The 19,191-nt window shown below is 43.1% G+C and overlaps 1 protein-coding gene and 1 long non-coding RNA gene across 2 annotated transcripts in view; both read left to right on the top strand.

Annotated features, from left to right (window-relative positions):
• The first annotated feature begins 1,222 nt into the window (after nucleotides 1-1,222).
• Nucleotides 1,223-10,872, top strand: LOC135487518 (uncharacterized). The gene is made up of 4 exons (XR_010446864.1): nucleotides 1,223-1,256; nucleotides 9,250-9,321; nucleotides 10,149-10,168; nucleotides 10,771-10,872. It is a non-coding gene; the product is annotated as an uncharacterized LOC135487518 (long non-coding RNA).
• Nucleotides 10,873-11,892: 1,020 nt separating this feature from the next.
• LOC135488036 (glutamate receptor ionotropic, kainate 2-like) overlaps nucleotides 11,893-19,191 on the top strand; it is a 69,824-nt gene continuing 62,525 nt past the window's right edge. Inside the window, exon 1 of the mRNA XM_064772404.1 lies at nucleotides 11,893-12,184. The gene's annotated coding sequence lies outside the window, so the exon portion shown is untranslated. The remainder of the gene's footprint in view (nucleotides 12,185-19,191) is intronic.

Raw genomic sequence — 19,191 nt, 5'->3', positions numbered from 1 at the left:
CTTTTGTTTCACGCACCCTAGTACTCCATAGGTTCTTTACTGATTTTGTCCTAAAGTGGTACAAAATATATATTGTTCGGAGGCCATGCAGACCAAAGTAATACATGTACTTTTATCATTCTGTGGGTTTTGGATGAGCTCTAGTGTTTCTTAGATTGGCAAAATGGAGTCACGATTAGTTTTCCCTAAACCCTCAAAATGAATGTTTGATTAATATCGCCAAAAACTCATTATTTCAAAAAATCAGTGGAAGCGCATAACGGCGTTGAAACCAAGAACAATAGACACAAAAACAACTTATTGATTCTATTCAATTGAAAATTTCAATCAAATATATAATCCAAAATTAAAAAAAGATCAATGAGCTGATCGAGTTATGGCTGAGCGCCAAACCATTCATCTGACATTGGAGATGGAACCAGGTTGTTTTTTTAATAATACATGAAATTCACAATTGGGAGTGTCATTGATCCAGCTATTACTGAGTAACTCGCTGATTGCTTGCGTGATCATATCTTTCAAGGTGCGACCAGGGAAATTTCAAGCCGAACGACCACTTACAGGGATGTAAATCTTCCGATTTTAAGCGGATTTCAGACTTCTTTTCTCTAACTGAATGCTAAATTTGATAGCTCGAATGGACAATCTTTATCTGACCTCTCTGTGGATCTTTGAATTCTTTTAATTTGACCAAAAATAAGCATGTAGAGGCATTTTGTGCAGGATAGTGCTGATTAAAGGAAAATTAGGTTTTTACAAGAAAATGCATTTAAATGCATTTAACCGGTCTGATGTTTCTTTAACTCTGGCATGGTTAATAACATCTAACCACAGTTCGGAGTCGGAAACTGAGGAGAGGCCTCTTTCGGCGACTTTGTGTATCCTTAATCTGACCTCCATGACTCTTGCGCTGACGTGGTCTCCCTTCAACCGAATCGAGTTGCTATACATCGTCCAGTGTGCGGCGGGCATTAGCGTAATAGTAAGGCCAGGTTCAGAGATCGTCACGAACGCTATCATTTCACGATAACAACCTTAATCTTCGAGAGCGTTTTCTTACTTGTAAGTGCAATATCGCCCGTACGATTTTGCAGCGCAAGTGTCTTCAATTTTCGACTCCTAATAAAAAAAGATGCTCATGGAGCGTTATTTAATCACGCTCGTTTGTCTGGCACATTACGGGCCACGGGCAGAAGGAAATGGTACACAACACGGGGCAGAAGGAAAAGGTACAAATGTTGTTGCTGTGGGAGGAGGTAAGCGTGTCTCGACTTCAAGATATACTTTTCTTCTCGCACCGGCGCGCGCGTGTTTGAAAGCTCAGCAATGTCAAGGCCTAGCAATGCATGCTCGTGAGTCATGTATACACCAACCGAAGTGGTCCTGTCCAAATCTGCGTGTTTAAATACATATGTATATTTCGCGCAAACGTGTACGCATGCAGTTAAAAGAATCGCCCTGTTTTGCAGAAGCGTAGGCACATCATGGACAATCATGTACTTCTCCTATAGTTTGCCACGCCAACCACGCCAACTATTTGGGAGGAGTAGATGAATGGCCCCTGTGCGATCTGTGCTAGGAAAAATGGCAGCACTTAGACAACAATCGTTCATTTTATGTGCAGTTCCCACTCCACGGAAAACAAACCTAAAATGGGACTTGCCCGTCAACTATGCCTTTTGTTAAAATTAGTTCGCGTAAAAAAAGCTTTTATCTGATCTATTCCTTGTTCGGAGAGACTGGTGTTGTTATGTTCCCATGTACGAATCGGCTTCTTGAACAAACTATTTATTAAGCAACACACAACAGAAGTACCAATATTACACAGGCGCATGAAATACTAATGCGCGTTAGCTGGCACAGGCACATGAAGTATATCAAGACATAACATCCCTCTCCTCCTTGAAAATGATCTTCTCTGACAGTGACACTTAGTACACAGTTTACTTCCAAAACAATTCTTGAAAATAATTACTGAATGAACTTCTGTCCTTGAATTATCATTCAACACTGATTAGAATGTCCAACATACTAGATAAATGCAACGGTATGCATGTGAAATGTCCTCTACTTAAAGAATGAAATGGCCAGGGCCATTGTGCTCACCTCATGTGGAGGAAAGATGGATAAAGAGCATGATATTGTGTCATGTAGTGTTAGGTTTGATGTAGGTCCAAGCAATTACAATTTCCCCAAAATGGCCAATTTACAGTACATTCGACCTCTGTGACCTTGAAAAGTAGGTCAAATCAAAGAAGACCCGGGTGACACATTGAATGGTTGTTAGAATTAGATGTGCCTATGATATAAAATTGGTGCCAATCAGGCAAGTAATACTAGGAATAATGGCATTTTGAAGAATTTAGGATTTGGCCCCCTCCCTGGAGGCCAAACGGCAAATCAGATCGCACCAAACTTCGGTACCTGAGACCACCTGACCAAGGGGTACATGTGTACTTAATTTGTGATCAATAGTCATTGCAGTTAAGAAACGTGCCATAGTTACGGCCTGACGGCCAATTTACGCCATTTGACCTCTGTGACCTTGACAAGAAGGTCAAATTAAAAACCTGTGTGACATATATTGTATGGCGGTTAGATGTACCCATGATATCAAATTGGTGGCAATCGGGCAAGAAGTTAAGGAATAATCAAATTTTTAAGGTTTTGGGATTTGCCCCTGGTGGTCAAGTGGTGAATCATATTGGACCAAACTTTGGTCCCTGAGATTACCTGACTAAGGGGTAAATGTGTACCAAATTTGGGATCAATAGTCATTGCAGTTTAGAAACGTGCCATCGTTACATCCTAACGGCCAATTTACACTATTTGACCTCTGTGACCTTGAAAAGGAGGGCAAATCAAAAACCCGGAGGATATATGATGCACCTTTGCTAGAAGTACCTACCATATTTTTTTCAAAATTTCCCGACTACTATTAAGGGAGATATTGCATATTTTCACTTTTAACGTTTGGCCCCCTGGTGGCCAAACCATGAAACGAATCGGACCGAAACTTGGTTTTCAAGGTGTCATTACACAAGGGTACATGTGTACCAAGTTTCAACTCAATAGCTCTAACAGTTACGAAACGTGCCCTGCTAACGGACGACGGACGACGACGGACGACGACGACGACGACGACGACGACGACGACGACGACGACGACGACGGACGACGGACGCCACGGTATGGGATAAGCTCACCTCTGCTAAGAGGTGAGCTAATGAAAAGTCCACTTAGGTCTCAACAGACTCTAAAAGGAAAAGTCTAAAATCTCGTGCGCACACATCTGGCATCTGATTAAAACACAATACACTAACATGATTGGCGATTGTCCAGTCACAATAATCAGTAGCAAACCATAATATAGTCACTAAACTTGACAGGTTGTCTGCGGGTTCTGGACGATCTCCGAAGTGCTGGCATCTCATCTGGAGGTTGTGTCTCGGGGTGCGATGTCTCTGTGTGAGATGTCTCGGTCTCGGCGTGATGATGTGGAGCAAGATCGTGAGCGAGATCTGCTTCTGGAGCGGGATTCTGTCGTGCGCCATCAACGTTTTGACGTGGCAAATCGATGTTTTGGTGTGCATCTTCTTCCTCCCTTTCTCGATTGTAATGCATCGGCAGGACACGTTTGAAGAACGTGACGTTACGAGTGATCCTATGTCCCGACGGTCGTTCAGCGGTGATCATATTCCCATTTCGATTGATGATCTGCAACGGCTCTGGGCTAAACGGTGTTGACAATTTGTTCTGGCGTTGCTGTTTGACCAGGACATGATCTCCTACGGACAGATCAGATTCTCGAGCGTGTCGTTTAGCATCGGTGTTGACTTTGGTTTTGTCTTTGCTGACGTTATCGTTGTCTCGGATCTGACGGTCAATGTTGGTGGATGAGTAGCGGGCGTTGCTATTCATCTCTGGTAGCTGTGTCTTCATTTTACGATGCTGCAGGGCTTCAAAGGGTGATGTACCAGTGGTAGAGTGCGGTGTGGCTCGGGAATGTCTCAGAAACTTTTGCAGTTCTTGACGCCAGTTCTTCCCTTCAAGATGGGCGCAACGTATGGTTTTACCGACTGACTGCATAAACTTCTCCGCGTCTCCGTTGGCTTGTGGGTACAATGGCGTTATCTTTCGATGGTGGAATCCAAGATAATCTGCAAAGTTGGTAAACTCTCGTCCGTTGAACGGCGGGCCATTATCGCTCTTCAAAGTGACGGGGATTCCTTGGCGGGAAAATATAGCGTCGAGCTTTGGTATTACCACTTTGGCTGCAGTTGACGTAATCGGCTCAACCTCAGGGAAGCGGCTGTACTCATCTATGACTACCATGACGTAATCAGCTGTTGGCACTGGCAAAGGTCCGAAGAAATCAATTGACAGGTCTTTCCATGGGGCATCAGGCAATGGCGTTGTCATCAGCGGCTCTGGTTTCTCTCCTTTTCGGCTTGTCGCTGCTTGACAGGGCAGGCATCTGTTGATCTCTTCCTCGACTTGTGAATCGATGCAAGGGAACCATACTTTCTCTCGGATGAGGCGTTTGGTCTTCACGATCCCTTGATGTCCAACATGGGCCAGTTTTACAGCTTGTCTCTGTAGGCGTTTGGGTAGTACCAGGCGGGTGCCTCTCAGTATCATACCATTGTGGACTGCTAGCTGGTCTCTCTGAGGGTGAAAGGGCATAAGGTCTGGATCGTGCTTCGGCCATTTGCTGGTCTCAAGTGCTGCTTTGACCTTCTGGAGAACTGGATCTTCGGCTGTGCTTGACTGGACTTCAGGTAGAGTCATAGCTTTAGGGACGGCGTTCGTGCAAACGTAGTTTACATAATCTTCGGCAATCTGGCTAGGGTCGGCTGGGCTCTCTTCACTCTGCTCAGATGGGTGTCTGCTGAGAAAATCGGCAGGATTTTTCTCATTCCTCCCAGGGCGATATTGAAGATCACAATCATATGGAGTTAGGCGAAGTCTCCATCTTTCAATACGGGCTGATGCTGGCTTCTGGCTATTGAAGATACCAAGTAACGGCTTGTGATCGGTGAAAACGACGAACTTTCTCCCATATAGATATAGGTGATAGTGTTCTACGGCCCATACGACGGCTAACATCTCTCGCTCGGTTTGGGAGTATCTGCTTTCGACGTCAGATAAAATCTTGCTGCCGTAGCTGACCACTCGACCTTTCTGTGTCAAAATAGCTCCGAGGCCCTTGGGTCCTGCATCTACTGCTAGCGTTGTTGGCAACTCGGGGTTGTAGTAGGCCATGACTCTGGAACCACTACCAGTGAGGGTTTTCTTCAACTTGTTGAGTGCGTCGTCGTGTACTTTGGTCCATTTCCACTCATGCTCTTGTCTCGTTAACTCACGGAGGGGTGCTGTGATCTCGGCGTAATCTGGGATGAATCTAGCAAGATACTGGGCCATTCCAAGCAAAGACTTCACTCCGGTGACATCTGTTGGTGCAGGGGCGTCTTGGATTGTCTTGATCTTCTCGGCATCGGCAGTAATCCCTTTGGCGCTGAAGATGTGACCATAAAACTTGACACTTGGCTGGTAGAATCGACTCTTCTCCATGTTGAGGATTATACCTTTCTCTTTCAATCTTCTCAGGACAGCGATGAGGTTTCGATCATGCTCTTTACGGTCTTTCCCGTAGATGATGATGTCGTCAGAAATGTTTTTACATCCGGGTATGTCACTGAGGATCTCTGCCAAGGCGTTCTGGAATATCTCAGATGCAGCGTTAATTCAAAAAAATAAGCGTTTGTACCTCCTGAGTCCAAGATGGGTTGTAAAGGTTGTGATGTATCTCGATTCTGGCGATAACTCGAGCTGGTGGTAAGCGCTGGAAAGATCTAACGTGCTGAAGACTGTAGCACCGTTCAGGTCTGTCACCAGATCATCCATCGTTGGCATTGTGTGGCGCTCTCTCTGTATAGCCTTGTTAGCTTCTCGCATATCGACGCAGATTCTAACTCCACCTGATCGCTTAGGGACAATGACGATTGGGCTAACCCATGGTGTTGGACCATCTACCTTTTCGATGATGTCAAGTCTCTCGAGTCTTTCAAGTTCTCGTTCAACAGCTTTTCTGATGTGAAAGGGTATTCTTCTGTGACGTTGTCGCTTCGGCATCACGGACTTATCGATGTATAGCTTCACGGGTTTTCCTTTGATTTTACCAATCCCAGTGAACATGTCTTGAAACTCGCTAAGATTTTCAGGCAGGTTGGGTGACTGTGCTTCGTGTATCATCTGAATAATACCTAGAGCTGTAGCTGAGGTGAGTCCCAAAAGGTTTCCTCCTGTACCAGTGGTGACATAAAATGAACAATATTCAGTGTTGTCGCGAAACTGAGCTGCAGTTCTAAACATTCCGGCTATTGGTAGGGGCTGTTGGCTACCATACGTGAAGATCGTAGTGTCTGGCTTCATCAACTGGAGGCTTGGCTTCATCGTCTTGATGGCTTGGAATGTCTTCTGGTCGATTAAATTCACCGAGGCTCCGCTGTCGATAAGCATAGGAATGCGAACTCGTCTTGTCTTCTTACCAATGAAAATGTTGAAAATCTTCGGCTTGACTTTTGTTATTGTTGTCGCTGTGCTGGTTGTGCAGAAAACATACTCAGCATTGTCACTTTCTTCACCTGGGTTAGCAGAGTTGACGTGCGAACTTGACTTGGGTGTTGTCTGCTGTGTGTGTGATGACCGGCATACACGGGCGAAGTGATTCATGCGATGACATTTGTTGCACTCTTTACCATTCGCTGGGCATCTGGCCTTATCACGATGAGGTTTACCACCACAGTATCCACACTGTTGGCTGTTATGACGTGGTCTGCTTTCTTTGGCGTCGGGCTGTCTTGAGTTATCATTGATACCATCAGTAGGCTTGGATGATTTAGAGCGATATCTGCGACGTCCTTTGTTGTTGGACCGATAACGACTGCGGGCTGTGTGATCGACTCTGTTTACAGTCTGGGGCTTGGAGCTGGAGGATCCTTCAAGTTGTGTGGCTTGAGCCTCGCTAATCTCAAAAGCACGGGCAGTTTCCAGTAGCTTCTTGAGATCCATGTCTTCTCTCAGAGCTTTACGGCGAAGTTGGTGACTTTTGGTACCAGCGATAATCTGGGCGCAGATCTCTTTCTCAACATCAGCGAAGTCACAAGTTTTCGATAGCTGTCGTAAACGGGTTTGATAAGCATCCATGGTCTCATCGGGCTGCTGGGTGGCTTGACGGAACTGGAAAACCTCAAAGGCATTTTGGCTTGAAATAGTTATTAAGAACTGTCTTGGCCGTATCGTAATCTGCATCTGCACCGGTATCTGCTAGGGTATCGAAGATCTCGTCAACATCTGGTCCGGCAAAATGTAACAGCAGGGCTCGCTTTCTGCTTGGATTGGTGATGCCTATACCGGTAACTAGTCTTTCAAAACGTTTCAGCCATTTTTCCCACCTCTGACCAGTATTGTGGTCTGGTTGTAGCTCAAACTCAGGGAAGTTGGGCAGTGTCGAGACTTGCTCAACGGCTGGGGCAGCAACGGCTAGGGCAGCAGCAGCAGGGGCTGGTGAAGGCATTCTCTTCTTCTTATTGGAAAAACATCAATGTGTGGACGGTGCTGCCGTGCGACGGTGAACGAACGAACTACGAGAAATCAGCGGGGTGTCTAGCGTGGCTTTTTTTGCAGCTAATTTCTGACGGGTTACGTGCAGTTCGTAATGTATCAGGGGCTTCTGGGGCTTCTATACATAGTTATCTGGCGTTACCATATCGTGGGCGTCCTCGTCGCCAGTGTTATGTTCCCATGTAGGCCGGTGAAGGCCACAGAAACAATCTACGAATCGGCTTCTTGAACAAACTATTTATTAAGCAACACACAACAGAAGTACCAATATTACACAGGCGCATGAAATACTAATGCGCGTTAGCTGGCACAGGCACATGAAGTATATCAAGACATAACAGGTGTTTTAACGTCTCCTGCACTGCTTTAGGAGTGTATAGTCTACGCATGCATTTATCTCATCGATAGTTCCCAATTTGCTCGGTGGAGTCAGTAAAGACAGGTGAAAAATCGGTAAGATTCAGCGTCGAGTTGTTGCACATTTCGTTGGTAAAATGCTTTACATGAATGTGACACTGACTCGCAAGCGTGCTGATAGAACACTTCAATACTGAGAACACTCTTTAGTAGCTTGTTTATGTTTCTTCAGCGATTTCGGTGAGCCTGCTCAATGGGAAGGACAAAAATATAAGGTATATTTGTCGGCGTCTGTAGTGATACGTTAATGCCATCAAAAGGGACTTAATGTCAAGTGCTTCTTGTCATGAAATAGTTCTATGAATTAAAACTGTATAGACCATAATGCAGCGATGGTGCATCAAAATTGAATTCGAAATTCCTAGCTGAACCTTATCATTTCAATGATTTGCCGGTAATATTTTGCGACCGATTCGTTGAACAAGTATTAGTTGTTGTCTTGTTTGGTGAACTGCCCGCGAAATGGCGCTGAGAATCAGTGTTGTTCAATGAGCCGCGCTCGAGGAGTATATCTTTGTTTTGCGAGCCGGAGACCAGACACCTTATAGGCCTCTCAATCAGTAAGCCGGGCTTGCTTGGCGAATATCGCACGAAAAGCTTGGTATTTATGGGAAGGAAACAAGTTATCAACATATCAAATAGTCACATCGTGATTGAAAATGCATTTTCATTCAACCCTGGCCTATCAGTTTGATGAACAACTACGCTCTCTCCAGAATCACCACGAAGGACCGCGTAAAATACGTCCAGTGGACATCATATTTTCGTCCCGTCCTGTGGTACTACCGAAAACGTCACGATGTACGACTACTTTCCGTTGATCTCTCAATATATGCTGCTTTCTCTATTGCACTTTACGTACGACCGCATGTATTAGAGCCTTCATCTTTTAAAGTGATATTCTACACTCACCAAGAACGTTTTAACGCCATGCTAAGGATCGAGAAACGTCGTAGGCTCATTTCGATTATACTTTTGATAAACGGAGGGCTTACATGTTAAAAGGGGGCAAGACCCCGGAGTTTTCAATTCGGCCAAAGGAATGGAGTGTTATTGTCGCTGCTGTTGACAGAAAATTGGATAATCATATGATATACATCAATGGTGTGAAAAAAAAACTTGAAAAAGTGATCCCCACAATATGGTGGCATCCGTCTAACTATGCGGCAATTATTGGCTGTTACAAATTTCCATGTTTTTTTGCAGGAGAAATGTCGTCTTTTCTAATCTACCCTTATATTCTGAATGGAACCCAGATTGAAGACATGTATAGGGAAGGTAGGTTAAGGTTATTTGTATAGGTTCAGTGTGTAAGTCTATAATGAACAATATGATAGAGCCATCTTCAAGACTCGCAATTGCTATCGGTAGCTTAGTGCATTTACTGGCGTACTTTTGCTCCGGAGCAAATACTAGCTATCCTCTCATTAGGAGATTGATGATGGAGCAAACTCTACCAGTGAACTATCAAACATCGCAGCATTTGAGTGAAATACAATTGTTGATGAAGGCCTACCAGCCGAAACCGACAAGAGATTTAGAATTAATAATAAAATTTACTTAAACGAATGTTGTTCATGCGTGTTATTTTGCCTCGTGAATGCTCATTTGGGAAACTACCATGATCATCGTCGTCGTCATCATCATCATCATCATCATCATCATCAGCATCAACCTCCCCATCATCATTGATGGACAGCGGTAGCAGTGGAAGAGAGTGGGCCTCATGGTTCGACTGCCGGCCGAGCCACTGCTTGGTTCCCCGACTGGTTGAGTGCAAGAGAGCGCCTTCTGGTTGCTCCTCCTCATCCTTGAAAACCTTGCTTAATTTCTGTGGAGACCGGGGCTCTGAGCAGGGAAACATGGAAAAATGCTATAAAAGCCTCAACATCATTATCTTGATTTGTTCGAAGGGAGTACGTATGTTCGGTAAGCGGTTGATCTTCAAGGCCAATCGGGTAACAAACACGCAGGCATGCACTCGTGTTTGAATATCAGCATGATTTCGGCATTTACGCGCTGTTACATGAATGAATTTTTCATGTTATTTTTTGTTCTCGGAACTGTACGCACATTCTACATTCCACCTACAATTCACCAATTAGCCTTTCTATGTCGGATAAAAGTGAGTTATACCACTATACTCTATGTCTCTCGCTTATGATAACGGCAGTCAATTATATGTAGTATAGACAATACATTTTTATGAGAACCAGGCCACATCTGAGAAAAACTGGTATCACCGGGCGTCTGATTACAGTCAGTTAAAACGAGAACAGATCTGCAGTCAATTTCGTAAGAAAGTAACACTCGAATTTTTTTGGATTTTTTCACTCAGAAAATGCAGGAATTGAACGAAATATATAACATTTCATCTAAAACTTTCAAGTCCGAAGTATCTAAAAAAATTCTTACTTTGCCAGAATTTGACAGTATGACCAAGAACGGGCCATTTGAAACGGAATACTGACAGAGTGGGCCTCATGATCAAGAGGTCGTGGGTTCAACTCCCGGCCGAGCCACTGCTTGGTTCCCAGACTGGTCGAGTGCAAGTGAGCGCCTTCTGGTTGCTCCTCCCCAACCTTGAAACCCTTCTCCCCGCGGACATTTTAGGCTTGAATGTGAGCAGTGCCACTTTTTGTGAAATGGCCAATAGAACTAGAATTTTTACTCTTTAATCATAAATGTCATGTATTCAAATGTTCACGTCAATTTTCTGATTTTCAGGAAGAAATGCTGGTCTTTGTCGTCAGAAGTCTATCTTCTCTGACCAAAAATATGCGGACTCGCATTTTTCGTGTTCGGGTACTTCGCAAAGATGAACGCCTCCTTTCCAACAAGAAATTTGATGAAGATTCCTTCAGCAAATATTTGAGTGGTGTAGGAACAACGAAAACAAGGATTGACTGTGCACGGGATATCCCTGAATCACGAGATTTTAGAGACACCTATATCTAAGGAAGATCACATCATGTAGGATGTTGATTTTTAGATAAATCACATCGATTGATAAAGAGACAAGTTTGTGTGGCTAATAATGACCGTTCTCGAATTTTTAGAATATCGTTCGATTCTGACCTTGACCTTCTGGCTAATCTCACCATCGAAAACCTGTGTACAGATGCTGCTACCAGGCCATTACCTAGTATCCCGCTCAATGAGTTATGAGCAAGTTCCAATTCATGAGCTGTTTGACCATGACCTTCACGGTCTTCACATTATCTGAGTGTCGATACTAGCTTAGTTGGCGGATGAACTTATGAGCTGATTTCTATTGGAAATTTGACCATGACCTTCAGACCCGCATTTCAAGGTCATCCCATTTTCTATAATAGCTATATAACACCGACTAACAATCGAATTTATACTGTCAAAAAGAATACCTGTTTTTATTTGGCAAGTCTCACACGAGAATGGACGGAGAGCAAGTACGCATGCGCCAAGCTAGGACCAAGGAGTCGACCTCCTCTAAGCCAGCCTCCAACACCTCGTCGTCCGCTTGGTCGTCTCCTGCGAAAACAATAGCTGGAAGCCAAGTTGCCAATCCAGTGTTTTATCAAGGGTCACATCTTTACGGAGTCCGTGTATTTGAAGTATATAGAAGACGGTGATGCTACAGAGGCCAGGGTATGACAGACCCCATCCTGGCACCAGTAGTTTTCAATATACTCCGCCTCTCAACGGATATTTCAATCATGTTGAAGAGAATCAAAAACCTGTATCTCAGGATGGACAGACCCCGGACACGGAGACCAATTACAAGATGGTTTCCGATCTAGTGGATCAGAGGCCACGATCAGCCCTTACCACATATAATTAATACCACGTTATCAGATAAGAAGCAATGATGTTCTGATAAAACAGAAGAATACCTTGCATAGCGCACACGGAAATCTACATGTTGCGCAGATAAGGTAACTCGTGACCAGGCATCTTAATCAGTGATAGGTTAGCTAAATGTATGCTGTGAACTCCAGTCTAACTGAAACCTTTTTGAATCCGAAAGTAAACAATTTGTGTGGCGATTTCAAAAGCTTTTTCTTTTTATAAAGATAGGAGTTCTTTCCCGTCGTTACTGTTATCTGCATTACATTATTAAAACGGAATAAACGACCGAATAGCATTTGCCAGTAAAGGAAAGGTAGGTGAAGTTTGATCAACCTGATGGACTGTTTACCCAGTGCTTGTCTTCGCCGTTTGTGAAATAGTATCTTCATGCAGGTTTCGCTTTAGGTGGAATTGCGGAAATGTTCAAAAGTAATCATCGATGAAATATATTCACCCAACTTCGTTCTTCGTCGTTCATAGCTCTTGGTAGGTTCGCGAAGCCTGCCTGGTTGATACTGGGAACAGTAGACCTGCCCGAATCGTTTCTCAAGCTAATTCTAGAGGGGTGTAATGCACTACACCCCTCTCCAGCCACAAAAGATCGGGCAAGTCTATTGTTACGGGAATTCTATTCAGCACCCCGTTACGGCCGATCGATTGGACACCACGGGTTAGTTATGCGTGGACGATATCAAGTACGAATAAACTAGTGTCGATTGCAGACCGCTCGCTATAATAACAGAAAGGAGGCATCCGACGTGGCGTCCCGGTGGTTGTGACAAGTGCTATGTGATTACACCATATTCAATTACATTCATAGTTGTTGGATAGTCTCATCCCCTTGCCGTTGGTCTTGATGAAGTCCTGATTTCACGCAGCTGGAGAAACGCACTTCAATTGGCAAGTTTCGCATAAAATAAATTGCTCTTGGTCAATCGCTATTGGATTTTGGCTAAGTGAGTGCTTTGGGATACTTCAGACTATGAAGTTGCATTCAATCATAAATCCATTAAACATCTAAACTCGTTCCTAAGTGGAATCCAGCCTTAATAATCCTGCCCTTATGAATCCGCCCCTCACACTTGTTTCAGGCAAACACCTATTTATATGTTGAGCAAGCTGTTTGTAGATAAACTGGAAAAAGCTATTCAACTTAGTTTTTACCGGAGCTCCAGATTCTTCCCAAGGTATGCCACCACACAAACCTGCAGAATTTGAAATCAACATGCGATGTTTACAGAACAACACGAAGGTGTGTTACATTTGACCCGACCCGAACGCTGCAGGTCTTCTTGCTGTGTTGAGAACTTTGATTTAGCATACCTGAAGAAGAAGGCTTAACACAAAAGTACCAGTGTACCAGTTGTACCAGTGTACCAGTTGTCGTTTAGTAATTTCCAAAGGGTCGAAGTCACAAAAAGTAAGTAAATTGGAGGAAAGCTGGCCCCAGCAAAAGTTCTTTACTCAAACAATCGAGAATTGTGATTGTGATGTGATTGTAATCAAAAGAATACCATGGAAAGATAGAGTAGCTTTAGCCATTTCATTTTTTTGTTCACTTCGAGTACTAAACCAAAAATTCAACTTTTCCTCATCTTTGTATATAAATACAAGAACATTTTTAATAATGTAGTGATGTTCCAGAAGGTACGCATGCACATGGCTTCGGCTTGTGTGAGATAAAATCAGGCATTTTTTCTTTGTTTCTTCCGCAAAAGTTTCGAAAGGTATCAGCTTTACATGGCTTTACTTTGACTTTTAAAACAAAAGGTCTTGGAAGGTTTCTTCAAAAGTGGAACTAACCTGTGACCTGGGGTTCTCCAAAGGTTACCACAAGTGGTTGATTGAAATATTAGTACACATAATGACAAGGTTTAGATATGACTTAGTCATCTAGTGTTTCTGACGTTAAGTCACTTCAAAGGAAGCGTAACAAAGGTATTTTATACTCTCTGCGTGCGTCTAACTTTATGAATCGTTCGTTCCTCCCACGTGAATTTATTAATAAACTTGCGAAATGTTAACCATCTTTTGAAGCAGTTAATTTTTTCCTTTGGGGAAACTCTCTCATTTTGCTGCCAGATCCTCAGAGAGCCCCATTGTTGCTTAAGCCACAACATGAAAGGAAGGCATGTTTGAGAAAAAGGCTCTTGCGGCGAACCACTATCTACAATGCGCTTTGTGTATGATGATCTTGTGTGAGTGTCTGATTTTTCCACAAGAGGATGATGGTGTATTCTTGTAGTTTGACTCAAAGAGCTTTTGTGATCTGACTTGCTGCTGTGCGGTTTTGAGTAAAAGATTTACCAACACGCCGCGGTTGTTCATAATGTGGATGGCTAAGTTCTTGCCTGTTAGTGTTATGCTGTGTGCATCTTCGCAGAATACACGGGAGCCATTTCATCACTACAAGTTACGCAGCGGTCCATTCAAACCCTGCACTCCATTCAAGGGTGTCCACTAATTTGGTGTCGAAAATTAATTAGCACCTGACTTGATTCGTACCTCTACCTCGCCTTTCCGACGGATTGCGACACCTGGCTAATGGCTTAAAGTAACCCACTTGGCAGATAATTAGTTATAGACTTCACTTTGTCCTATTTTGCAATAGGCGCTGCGTTTTTCCCTTGGTTGTTGCTCTACGAACGCCGATCAAGTTGTCAGACAAAAAGATAGGAAAGTGATCCTCACATTCTCAGAACCAAATGGTGTTTCAAGTGAGGCCAGATGTGTAAGGTGGATAGATATAGCAGGTGTGCATCGGGCCTGGTTGTTACTTCTGTTCCGACTGAAGCATCCTAGCGCCAGAAAGATCTGCTTTGGTTTTGTTCGGCTTTTTTCGTGGCTTTAACTGGGCTGTGGTAGCATATGAGAATTAGCGTAAGTGAAAGAAAGCAATTTTGTTTTACGTCATTGTTCAGAAAAAAACATTGTGTATAAGGTACACGTGCCGATCGCATACACTTTTAATGCTTTCTCAAGCATCTCTAGGCGGCTTGAACAAATAGGCGTTAATAACAAGCGGCATTACGCGTTAACTACCGCAAATAACAAAAACACACTGAATAATGTCCAACATCTCTGAGCTATTGACCGTCATGGCCTCTTTTGAACCGTATATTATAATCCGTCAGAATACAATAGGGCCGGACACCTTTTCAGGGGGGCATTGTCTACCTTTAACAGGTTCAGATAATCTTTCTATTCACTGTTGGCCGTCAATAGGAACGAGTCAATTGAACTGAACTGAGATTAGTTTGCGCGCTATTGTTTAAATTTGGAACATTAGACAGTGTGACTGGCCTACTCTTCTTAATCAGATACTTGTAATACCGAGTGTAGTTGGAACCGGTACAGGAAATAAGCTCTCGGCTTCCTTGCCTCAGCTGACAAGATAGTGCGGCTGTGATGCAGCAATATCTTGATGTAGGCAGCCTCCACTTGCACACGCCTCCCCTAATCACTACTTAGTTTACAGCGTACAGAAAGGTGAATGTCTTCATCAGCAAGACTCTCAGTAAAGCTCGTTAAAACTACAGCGTTTGAGTCCAGCAGCGGAGGTTAAACCGACTGAAGAACAACCAGCGAGGTCTCCGACTAATCAAGGAGATCTCAGAGGAGCAGCACGTTCTTTTCAATTAACCTGAACACAACTGAGACACAAGCGTTCCAAGCCCACGAGTGCCAGCTGATTCATCTGAGCGTACCTCGCAGTCTTCGTGTTCCAAGTTGAGGAAATGCATTTGTCAAACCGTTTCATTTGTTATGTCATTGGTTGTCCCCTGGCTAAGCATTCAGAAAGATCCAATTATGTATTGGTAACATCACTTGGTATTCAGAAAATGGGTCGGTCACAGATACAGCAATTCGCCACTTTCCTCAAGCATGTAGCAATTTGGGACTTCGTGACATATATTGACCAATCAGAAGAGAGCTATATCATGCTTGTTCGGCACAGACAGCACGGCCATGATCACATACGGGGGTTTTGATTGGTCAAAACCTGTCACCTGTGCTACATGATTTCTACTTGAGGAAAGTGGCGAATGTTTTCAATGGATATTCAGTGAGTCACGCTCCTGCTCAGCGGCTTTGACAAGGCAACCAAAACTGCTTTGATTGGCTTATGATTTGGACCTACTTGCAAAGGTTCTGGTGGGCTGTTTTCTGTCACTTTGGATGATTCGTTTGAAAGCCGTTCAGGGCTTGGATGGCTTTTAGATACCTGCATCCACTTCCAAACTTTTACTACTGAGATATCATATCGTGCGTCTTATCGAAAACTGTACACACCCCAGGCGCGTTTAGATCCACAAGCCTGCTTGTGTACTGGCCATGGTTGAGTCTGATTTCTTGATTTGTTTATAGGTGGTGAAAGATAAGGCTCAGCGTTCACTGATACCAGAGTGCCTCCAGGAGAGTGAAAGCCGGAACTTGTCTGTCTTGTAGCAGTGTAGCTGCTAACAACGTTGTATAGTTGCTCCATTATCTTAAAGGGACAAGTTGGGTGTAAGATATGTTTGTTTTTTATGACAAGTAGTCTCCAGTGGGACTGTGTGGCTTATCGAAAAACAGAATCATTAAAAAAATCACCATACTGCAATAAAGACTTCACCAAAACAAAATGTAGGCGTTGGCCTATCTGAATTTGCAAGCTATGTCCAAAACCTCCTCACAACACTTGCGAAAATCATTATTTAGAGAGATCGCTATTTAATATGATGCTACATGAGGAAGCCCATGGAGGTGGAGAGGAACCTTATCTCCCTGGTCACCTAAATCCAACGCCAGAGTTGTCCCTTTAGCATGTTTCCTCTCTTTTAGCGTGTTAAAATATTTCCAAAGAACCAAAATAGATCGAGTTGATGATTGCTGTCGATTTATCTGATAATGATAGCGATTAGACTGTCACGTACTGACGTCACCGACATAGCTTCAAATTCCTAATCTCAAATTTAAGGACGTTAAAGGTGAATACAGATATTTTAAAAATCATGGTGATCCTCATTGGCATTTAGACTCTAAAGGCCTCCTTTACCAAGTTAACAAAAGAGCAAACCAATTTATTATTTATCAAAGTTAAATTAAAACCAATCCTCAGAGATTAGTTTTGAGTGAAATGACATCTTTTCCTTTTAGTCTGAATCTACAAAGCTTGTCTAGAGCGCATCTTAGAGTTCCTTTTCTTGTAATCTGAGTCATACGCACAGCTAAGAATCTAATACGTCACATGTGACATTTGCCATTAGCATACATATAAACATCCTTCAACTGTTGGATTATGATGCCAAAGATTTGTCGGTATGTACATTATTATATGGAGCGTGTAACCTGCTAAATGCAACAAAGAAACAGTCGTGAAAAACAATGAATTGTATCCTAACTGTTGTCTGATGAACGAAATTCTATCCTTTTCTCCTGTGATCATATCTGAGTCTTACCAGCTGCTGCACACAGCAAACGATCATATGGATTAGCTCTACAATAAGCTGCAATTGCTGAAGATATAGGGATTTCCAGATCCAAATGATTGCTGTTGCTGATAACGTTTCGATACTGTTACAGCAAGATTCGATTGAGATACTGGACCTCGAAGCCTAGATAAAATACATGTAGATGCAGTATGGCTGAAATGGTGGATGTCGTCCTGGGTGCCGACAAATGGTACCCAGGTTCGAGATCGACTGGACAATAAGCACCCTGGGTGCCATTACACTAGACAAACAGCACCCAGTGGCAGTACAGAAACGTCGTCCCTAAGATCCGTAAGCCAGGCAAAAAGAAGCTGGGTGCTATTTGTCTAGTGTAATGGCACCCAGGGTGCTTATTGTCCAGTCGATCTCGAACCTTGGTACCATTTGTCGGCACCCAGGACGACATCCACCCTTTCAGCTGCAGTATCTTATACCTCCCGTTGCTTTTCTCTAGTCTGGTCACAATAATTTCCCGTCAATTGTATTGGCTTGGAAAAGCGTGAGGGCTATTGTCTGGGACATCACATGCCAAAATCTGCTTGGGTGGTAGGTATGCCAAAGGAAGTATCTGTATTCAAAACAACGAAGAAAAAAAATTTGAAGACAATTTGGCATATAAACATACATGTATACTTAAACATGTACTTATGTACGCTGGAAGCTCTTTCTTACTTCAGTACTTTTTATTTCGCAAATTATCAGCAGTAGCTTTGTTTAATGTAATCTAAGGCTGTTTTATCATGGAGCTATTAGCATTGTGCTTGCTATAGACTGTAGCTTGCCGGGTAGGATTTCATGGTGAAAGGAAGGAGGCCCAGGAGATTTGATCTACGGATTGTTGAAGAAGAAAAGATTCTCAGAAAAGCGATGTGCTCTTTTAAATCTTTGGTTGCCAGGTGCTTCAGCGGCGTAAACAACTTTTCTCCCCGTTGAGAAATTCTGTAGCAGGGTATTGAAGAGATGACCTAAAGTGGGGTGTTCTTCTTGTTCGTGGTGGAAGGTTCCAGAATTGGATACGACCCACGGGTTGCTGAAGAAGACAGTCTTCAAACAGTGATATGCACTTCTGTAATCACTTGTAATCCCATTGCAATATCTTCTTGCTATTTACTGTAAAACACAAATTTTTCAGGCCTTTTTATTCCGATTAGTTTTCGAAAGAAAAGAAAATATCAGGAATTTTATTTTAGCGGATTAGAAGTTTTTTTTTGGTTTTTCCAATTTATTTTTTTCTATCAATTTTTTAGTTATTTTCCCAATCTTATTCATTTTTAAAATCCGCTAAAATAAAACGCCTGCAAATATTTGATGATTTTTATGTAGCATAGGTAGGCACAGGCGATTGATGTTTTATATATCGTGTGATAATGAGCATGTTTGTACAGGGTCAGTGTCTGGAAGAATATTCCCTTGTGAAGCACTATTCTCGGTCTCATCCCTCAGAAGATGCGCCTGCACGCTCCTATTAGAGGTAGAAACAGGTCCCCCTGACTGCCCACGAGTGTAAACAAAATATTTATCGACGCTTGTCAGATATCTGAAACAAGGAGACTGTTGATAATGCGTGCGCAAGGGTGATAGGAACAATGACAACACAATGATAGAACTTCGAATGCAGCTAATTGATATTTGATGGGTGATTTTCATGATTCACGCAAAGAATCATGACAGTGTTCACATCAGTTATGGTTGAGGTTAGAAATTCTACGGTATTTCCCAGAGGCTTCTCGCAAGACCCAAAGCCACACTCTGTCACTTCGATTTCTACTTGTACCTACACTTAATTAAAAAATCGAAAATAATCACTGTCAAAGTTTACGACTCCGTTCTTACAAATCAGGATGGC

The sequence above is a fragment of the Lineus longissimus genome, chromosome 5 (genome assembly GCF_910592395.1).
Source record: "Lineus longissimus chromosome 5, tnLinLong1.2, whole genome shotgun sequence".
In the NCBI taxonomy this organism is placed as follows: Eukaryota; Metazoa; Nemertea; class Pilidiophora; order Heteronemertea; family Lineidae; genus Lineus; species Lineus longissimus.
This window is presented reverse-complemented; position numbering and strand designations above follow the sequence as displayed.